Raw genomic sequence first — 8,063 nt, forward strand, 5'->3', positions numbered from 1 at the left:
AGCACAACAACAAGAAAACCCGGCACCACATAGACCGTGAAAAGGACAGTGTGAAGCTGAAACAGGAAGGCAGCGTGTCGCCCTGTGAGACCTCAGCTGGGAGCGAGCGCGTCAGGCAGCTCCGATTCCTCACCACCCACACGTGTTCTCCAATGACCGTCCACAAATATGGACTTGGGGAATTACAAACAAATTTCAGCAAGTAGGCGGATTCACAAATACGGAATCTACAAATAGTGAAGACCAACTGTACGAGGAGAGCCCTTAGGAGGGCGCCTGGCGTGTAGGAAGTGGTGGACAAATAGTGTTGCTTTGCACGCTTTGCAACACCTGCTGAGAGAGCGCTTGCTCTTCCTTCACAGACGAGGAGAGGGAGGCTCTGAGAGGCGGAAGAACCGGACCTGCGTCAGGTCGTCGGCCCGTGGTGGTGTCAGGACTTGAACCCAGGTGTAGGCCTGGCTTAGCTATTTTTCCTGCTGCCCAGAACCCAAGACCCCTGCTCTTCCCGCTCTGACCCGGCAGAGATGCATGGGCGCTGGCTGGATGTGACACAAACGCAAGGCAGGCCCCACACACATAGACAGAATCGCCTGTTTACACAGGAGCTGCTTTTCCCAAACTTCCTTAACTGTGAGACGCCTCAGGAACAGAGAGGTTTCCCAGCTTGGATTCCTGCCCGGCCATGGCCTTCCTCCCTTCTGGCTGCAGCCCTCCCATGCCTTTTCTCCTCCTTCTGCCTCCAAACCTCCTACCTCACATCAGCCACCAAGGCAGCCTGGCAGAAAGGCTTGGGGACAAGTAGCCGATTGTGGATCCTCTCAGCTGGCTTTACCCGACCGAGAACAGAAGTCGCAGGAGAAAGGAAAGCCAGGTGGGATGGTGAGGAGGCGGAGAGGCCAGCCCCACACAGCCCCCACGGGGCTCTCCACAGAGTCTGGAGCAGCAGGAGGCTGGAGAGCCAGAGGGGCAGGTGTGAGGGGCATGGAACTGCCCGTGGGGCCAGGCGCTGAGAGAGGCCCCGCAGCCACATCCCACTGGGTCCAGTAAAGCTGCATCCGCCTGGACCACACAGGTAACCCTGCCCGCCTCCTAGGCCCAGGATGCTCCGGGTGGGTTTTAGACCCCCTCTGAAATCTGGGAAGGCCAGCGGTTCTGCAGAAATTTGCACTTCTATTTACTTGCTATCAGGGCTGGTGAACCATGGCTGGCAGGCCAGATCCAGCCAGCAGCCTGTTTGTGTGTAGCTCACAAGCTAAGAATGGTTTTTACATTTTTAAAGGGCTGAAGAGAGAGAGAGGGAAATGGATACCACATGTCATCCACAAAGCGTAAAATACTTATTTTTTGCAGAAAAAGTCTGCCAGCCCTGACCTAGACAGACCTCGCTGTAGAGGCCCTGATCAAACAAGCGTGGGGCAGAGTCGCAGCAATGGCCCTGCCCCCGCCCATCCCTGCGTGAGACCTTGGGTGTGTTATTCAACCTCTGTAAGGCTCCGTTTCCCCACTGTGAAGTGGAGCAATGACAGTACCTACGTCCCAGGGCGGTGAGAGTTAAATCAAGGATTACCCACGCCAAGCCCTCGGCCCAGAGCCCCCCGGGCTCCTGCACATGGCAGCTGAGCGCAGCAGTGGCGATAGCAGTAGAGGCATGGGGTACGTGCGGGAAGATGAGGAAAAGGGTCCCATCCTGACCACCTGACCCATCTCCACGTTACAGAGAAGTGGGGGAACTGAATCATAGGGGTGACTCATCTGAGGTCAGCTGGCTATAAATAGATGTCACCAGGGCAGCTTTCCACAGACTCAAGAAGGGCCTCGGTGCCTCCCTTCCACAGCCCCTTTCTGTATCTCCCTCGCCTCTGCTCTCCACAGCTCTGTCCACCACCCTTCTCCACACTTCTGTCTTGGGTCCCCCTCCAACAGGCCTTGACTTCCTCTGTTGTATTAGTTGCCAACTGCTAAAGTTATTTCATATTCTAGGGTATTTTCATTGAACAGGTAACTCCTAGACCCCCAATATCCACAGGTATTTACCTCTAATGGTGTGATGGCAGGCAGGGTGACAGGTGTTAGGAGCTGTGCTGAAAATGAAAGGTGCCACCTCAAACCAAAGTGTCCTTCATTTTGCCAGCTTTCTCCCAACACTGGGACCAAAGCCTCTCAGATCAACTATCCAAATTCAGTCTCACCCATTTAGCTCACACTCTGGAACAGACAGAAAAATGCAAGTGTGTGACACGGCCACAGAGTTCAGCTCAGCTCTGGTACAGCTGGCTCCCTGAGTCCTCTCAGGCCCCCAGTTCACTCTCACCAGCCTCACCACCTGGTGCTTGAAGGAGGCAGGGTCTCTCAGGGGTCACATGAGGGGGCCCAGGCCACTTCCTTCTTTTGAGGTTATCAGTACATTCATTTTATGAAACAAAGACATGCCCAAACAGGGTTACCGAACTTGTGATCCATTTTAAATATTTACATTGGAAAATTTACACTTTCAACCTCAAAGTATACAGCAAACTAATGGTGCTAATCTAAAAAATAATTTCAGCATTTATAACAAATATTCCTTTATCCTGAACTCTTAGGGAAAGTGGCTCAGGTAAGATAGATGGGAGTTTAAAGTCGGACAGCACACTGCTTCTTTCAGTTCTGTCACTGTGTCTGATTACAGCATCACTTTATTGGGAGATGAAGTCTGTGAAAATGAGACCCAAGCCAAGTTCCTCTTGCCTGGCTCTCCAGGGAATGTCTACACAGCTCTCCTACAGCTGGGCTGGGCCGCGTGGCCGCCCTTGCCCGAATCCTGGACCTGGACTCTCTTCTTTTGCATCAAGCCTGACTCAAAGGCACCAGCTTCTCCTAGTCAAGTACAAATTCTTTTTCTGTTCCAAGAGAGCTGCCATCACCCTGCTCTTCCCTCTCTCCCCGCTCCCTGCTTCTAGGAGAGTCACTGGCTTCTTCTCCTCCTAGTGCTCAAAAAATAACACGTACAGTATCAGAAAGGAAGGGTAATTTACAGTAGACAAACACTACCTCGGCCAGGTGGTCAAGGTCAACATCAACTGTGATAGGTCATGTTGATAGTATGTACCCTTCAGATGCAATGAAAATGGCACTTTACCTCTGTGATCTTCTTCCCCAAAACCCATAACCCCAGCCTAATCGTGAGAAGAACATCACACAAATCCCAAATACGGAACATTCTACAAAATTCCTGACCAGTACTCCTCAAAATCGTCAAGGCTATCAAAAACAAGGAAAGTCTGGGAAACTGCCACAGCCTAGGGAGAGATGACTGCTAAATGTAAGGTGGTCTCCTGGATGGGATCCTGGGACAGAAAAGGGAGATTAGGTAAAAAATGAAGAAATCTGAATAAACCATGGACTTTATTTAATAAAATGTATCAATATTGGTTCAGCGATAGTCACATTTGTACCATGCTAATGGATGATGTCAGTCATAGGAGAAACCAGGTATGGGATATACATGAATTCTCTGTACTACCTCTGAGCAATAACCCTGTAATCTAAAATTGTTCTAAAGTAAAATATTTATTATAATAAAATGAGTCGTGACTGAATGGTTCTGTTTGATCCTACTCACCTCAAAAGCACAAAGTACCAGGCTCACACAGAGGGGAGGGTGGCGGGGTGGTTAAGAACATGGGCTCCAGCCTCAGAGATGTGGGCTCCAGGCCGGCCCTGCCACTCACTGCTGATTTTTCCTTGGGGGTGTTTCTGGGCCCTCTAAGCTTCAGTGTCCTTCATATTAACGGGAAGAGGGTGATAACAATAGCATTAGTTTCACGGAACTATTGGCAAGATTACTATGTAAAGCTCTTAAGCAGTGCCTAAGCCAGAAAATATTCGCCTGTGATGTTAGCATTTTGAGTGGCCAAGAGATAACATCTGGAAGGAGGGCTGCCCGTCAGGAGGAGAGCCATGTGGTCAGAGGCCCTCCCACGCCCCTCAAATCACACCACGAAGTGGCCGTCTCCTGCTGAAGAGGATGGAGTCCAGGAGAGGAGGAAGGAGGTGTCTGGGAGACCTCCCATAAGTGACCACACTCTGGAGCCTCCTTGGAATGCGGGGGAAGTACAGGCTGTTGCTGTGACTACTACAAAGGCATCCTGGTCTCTGTGTTCATGACCCGGAGCACTGGGGAGCACAATGGCCGGAAGAGCCACTCACAGCCCAGCAAAACACACAGTGTCTGCCACCTCTCCTTGCCGCCCAAGAGAGCTGCTCATCAAATCCTGCTGGAGCATCCCCCCCTCCACCAGGAACACCGGACGCACCACCCGCAAACAAACCACGGGGTAACCTGGGCCTCCAGCGCCCCCACCAGCCAGGCTGCAGCAGGCCATCTCAGAACGGCCAGGCCAGGCACAGCCCTGGGGCACCCTGGTTTCCTCTGAGCCCATGCCTCAGCATTTATGGAGCACCCTCTGTGAGCAAGTCCCTGAAGGGTGCTGGCTCTCCTGACACGTGGAGCAGAGGCCTGTGCTGGGCTTGATCTGGAAGTCATATAATTTGGGTGTGAGTTCTGCCACAGTCTCTAATTAGCTGGATGGCCTTGAGCGAGTCAACTTCTCGATGCCTCAGCTTCCCCTCTGACACCCAGGAGACACGGCGCCTCTCTGAAATACTGTACAGCCTGGGAAAATCAAAGGAAATCACGTGGCTGAAGGTGCCTGGGGAGCCCTGAGGCACCACAGCTTTCTTACTCACCCATCGCTTCCAAGCAGGACTTGCAAGGCGGCCTTGCAGCTTTACACCTCTGCCTGGGACGCCGAAACGCACTTGTAAGGCATTTTGCACTCCTCAAAGTACCTGCACGTAGAACCCACTCATACTTACAGGTGAGGATTGACCCTCCCCAGCAGGGTAGTGACACAGCTGGCCCTGGGACTCCCCGTCCAGCAACTCGTCATCATCTCAGAGGGATGGAGCTTAACTGTTGGCTTCAGTTGAGTCAGGACACAGGATTCCTGGGTCTGCGCCTCGCCTGCGGCTTGATCCTTCATCTCACTGTGACTCCATTTTCCTCATCTACAATACGGAGAAAACAAGCACAAAGAGCATTCAATTCAATTCAAATGAAAGCTCTGCGTATCTGATTGCCCACCTCCTTGTGTGAGGCACTTTTCCAGTCTCTGTGGACACACAAAACAAACCCTCAGTCACTTCCCTCAAGGAACACGTCACATAATAACAATACCCAAAACTTGAAGAGCACTTTACAGTTTATCTTTCCTTTTCTCACTTTTCCTTCAAAATGAGAGGCAGGTGTTACTGGCTCTGTTTTACAAATGCAGACTGGAGATGAAAGGACCTAGCCTAAGTGACGATCTGTGATATTCTGACCAAATTCCATTACACTTTCCAAGAAGGCACTGTCTCTTAAAAAACTAGAATATAAGACAAACTTTGATGATGATGACTATTGTTTCATTTATGACTCTCTTAAATGCAAGTGACAAAAAAAAAAGCAGAAACCAAATACGAGTTCATGCAATTGAAAAGTGAAGGAGCAGGGTCGTGCTGCCTTCCGGGTCAGCCTGACTGGGGTTTACACCCCCGCAAAGACAGGGTTTCCTCTCCATTTCTCAGCTCAGCTTTATCTCCTCCCTGAGCTGGTGTCTTCTCAGGCCACATGATGACAAAATGGAGACCGTGGTTCCAGCTTTTATGCTTCCTGGTTCAAGCTCGGTGGAGAGGAGCCCCTGCCAATCTCCCAGAAACCTCAGCCCAAGTCTCATTGGCTCTGGTTGGAGCCCAAGTGCCTCCCAGAACTCATCCCTGTGGCTTTGAAGACAGAACATGGCTATGGCCGATGGGGCGGCTCACAGAGCTGGACCAATCCCCCCAAACCACAAGGGCTAAGGGTGGGGAGGGGGGGAGGTTCTTAAAGGAAATCTGAGATACTGTTTTCCCCAAAGGGTGAATGGACTCTAGATGGCCTGACCGTGCACATGTGTAAAAACAGATTGGATGCAGTAATCTGCCTTGTTTTGACTCAGCGGCTGTGTCTCTGATTCTCGGAACCTCCTCTCACTGAATAACAATTTCGTCCTATTAGTATGGAAACCACAACCTCAGAGGGCACCTAATGCTTTCAAGATAGGAGAGAGAGGTGAAAACTTCACAGTCCTGCATTTGGACTGGAAATACCAGATTTTATAGTTTATTATGGAGCAACCATGGACCGATACTTTCTGTCTTCCAAGCAGAGTACCTGTAGGGGTTGGGGGGCGGGGTCCAACTTTCCCTTCCGCTCCCCCGTCTACCCAGTAAGTCACCAAAACTTGGCAGTCCTAATTCAGAGGTGCTTCTCACCTCTGGTCCCTTTCTCCATCCCAACTGCTGCTGCCTTGGTGCCTGCCCATCACCTCTCTCCTGACTTCTAACAGCCTCTTAGCTGGCATCCCTGCCTCGTCTCTCCCCTCTCCAGTCGACACCAGCACCAGGGCTAGCTCCCCACCAAATGCTGCATCAGGCAGCCTTCCAGAGAGAAACAGGGGCAATCCCCAAGGGTTTTCTAAAGAGAGTTTACTGCAGGGACGATAAGTGAACCCACAAGGGTGGAGCAGCACCAGGGACGAGGGCAGCAGGAGGCCTCTTCCTCCCTAGGCCTGAGGGACAAAGAGAGGAAGCCATGGTACCAGAGCCAAGGACAGCTAGAGCCACTGGAGAGGGTGCCTGCCAGGAGCTGTGGCCACAGAGGGATGCAGCCACCGCCCAGAATGTGACCAGGCAATGGGAGGATAAATATCCCAACCTCCCTCTCCTTCTGTCCCCCAACCAGAGGATGCACGGTATACCAGGCATTCAGGCCATGAGGTCTCCCTACGCCCTCAGTTCACGTTAGTCACCTCCCACCGCCCCCATGCCCAAGCCCATTACCCAAGACCTATGTAGCCTTTTCACAACTTCCCGCCTTGTCAGGTGCTAGTCCCTCTGCTAGAATTATGCTCTCCCAATTCCCCAAACTTTCCCCTTCTTTACATGTCAAACTCCTATTCATCCTTCAAGTCCTTTCTCTGATGGCACCTCCTTCATGCAGCCTTCACCACATCCCACACTCAGAGTATATCCTCTGCTCCCACAGCCACGTGCATAGACCCCATCAGAGCAGTGTGGCCTTGTCCTGGGAGATTTATTTGTCTGTCTCCCTGTCCAGACTATGAGCTCCTTGAGGTCAGGGATTGGGTCTATTCATCTCTCCATCCTTGGCGTAATCACAGTATCAGGCACATCATCAGCCCATAAATAGTCATTGAATCTATGAATATAAGATGAGTAGAAGACTTGTGTTTCCTTCTAATTCCACACTCCCCACCCCCCATTTTGTGCTCCCACAACAGAGAAACAGGGTGGGGCAGGAGTAAAAGGAAAGAAGAACATGTACCCCAATATCCACCCCATACTTCTCTCTCCCGATCCAGTCCCAGGCTCTGCCTTATACAGTATGGGATGCCTTTCTCCTTGGCCTTTCTATTACTGGACAAGTGCTAGCTTTGAGTTGAGTGGACCAAAGGAAAAGGCTTTATCCACCAGGGCCCCCGCCCTGCCCCGCAGAGCACAGGGCTGCCTGAGCAGCCTCTGCAGGACTTTCTGCAATAGCATCCACCCCGGCCGGGAGAGGCCCCAACCAGCTGGCAAGGTCATGAGAGGGACACTACTGCCCTTGCTTATTATAAGCACAGACATTTTGTCAGAGCATCTCTGACCAGGTGCAGGGAGATGAGGCTTGTTCCTTCCTCCTTCCTTCACGTATTCGTTCATTTACAAATATGGACTGAGTACCTCCGAATTGCCAAGCCCTGAGCACACATCAGTGAACGTGCACAAAAGGTCCTGGCTTCCTGGACCTACAGTCTAGTGCGGGACACCAATATTGAACGAGTTACAATACACGTGATGGGATGGGAGAGAAGAAGGAGGCGGCAAAGGAGGGAAGAAGCGACCGAGAGAACACATGGAAGAAAGCAAGCCAAAAGCCAAAGGGTCTTCACAAATCAACTCCTCCTCTCTCTTCCAGCTGAATTCCAGAAATCAAGGGA

At 51.4% G+C, this 8,063-nt stretch overlaps 1 protein-coding gene and 1 long non-coding RNA gene across 2 annotated transcripts in view; one reads left to right on the top strand and one right to left on the bottom strand.

The window, feature by feature from the left end:
• Positions 1 to 5,049, bottom strand: part of VWF (von Willebrand factor) — a 184,595-nt gene extending 179,546 nt beyond the window's left edge. The window contains exon 1 of the mRNA XM_070620571.1: positions 4,729 to 5,049. The gene's annotated coding sequence lies outside the window, so the exon portion shown is untranslated. The remainder of the gene's footprint in view (positions 1 to 4,728) is intronic.
• Positions 256 to 3,563, top strand: LOC139083509 (uncharacterized). Its single transcript, XR_011540287.1, has 2 exons — positions 256 to 1,072; positions 2,669 to 3,563. It is a non-coding gene; the product is annotated as an uncharacterized lncRNA (long non-coding RNA).
• Positions 5,050 to 8,063: the final 3,014 nt, after the last annotated feature.

This window comes from Equus przewalskii, chromosome 5, assembly GCF_037783145.1.
Source record: "Equus przewalskii isolate Varuska chromosome 5, EquPr2, whole genome shotgun sequence".
NCBI lineage: Eukaryota > Metazoa > Chordata > Mammalia > Perissodactyla > Equidae > Equus > Equus przewalskii.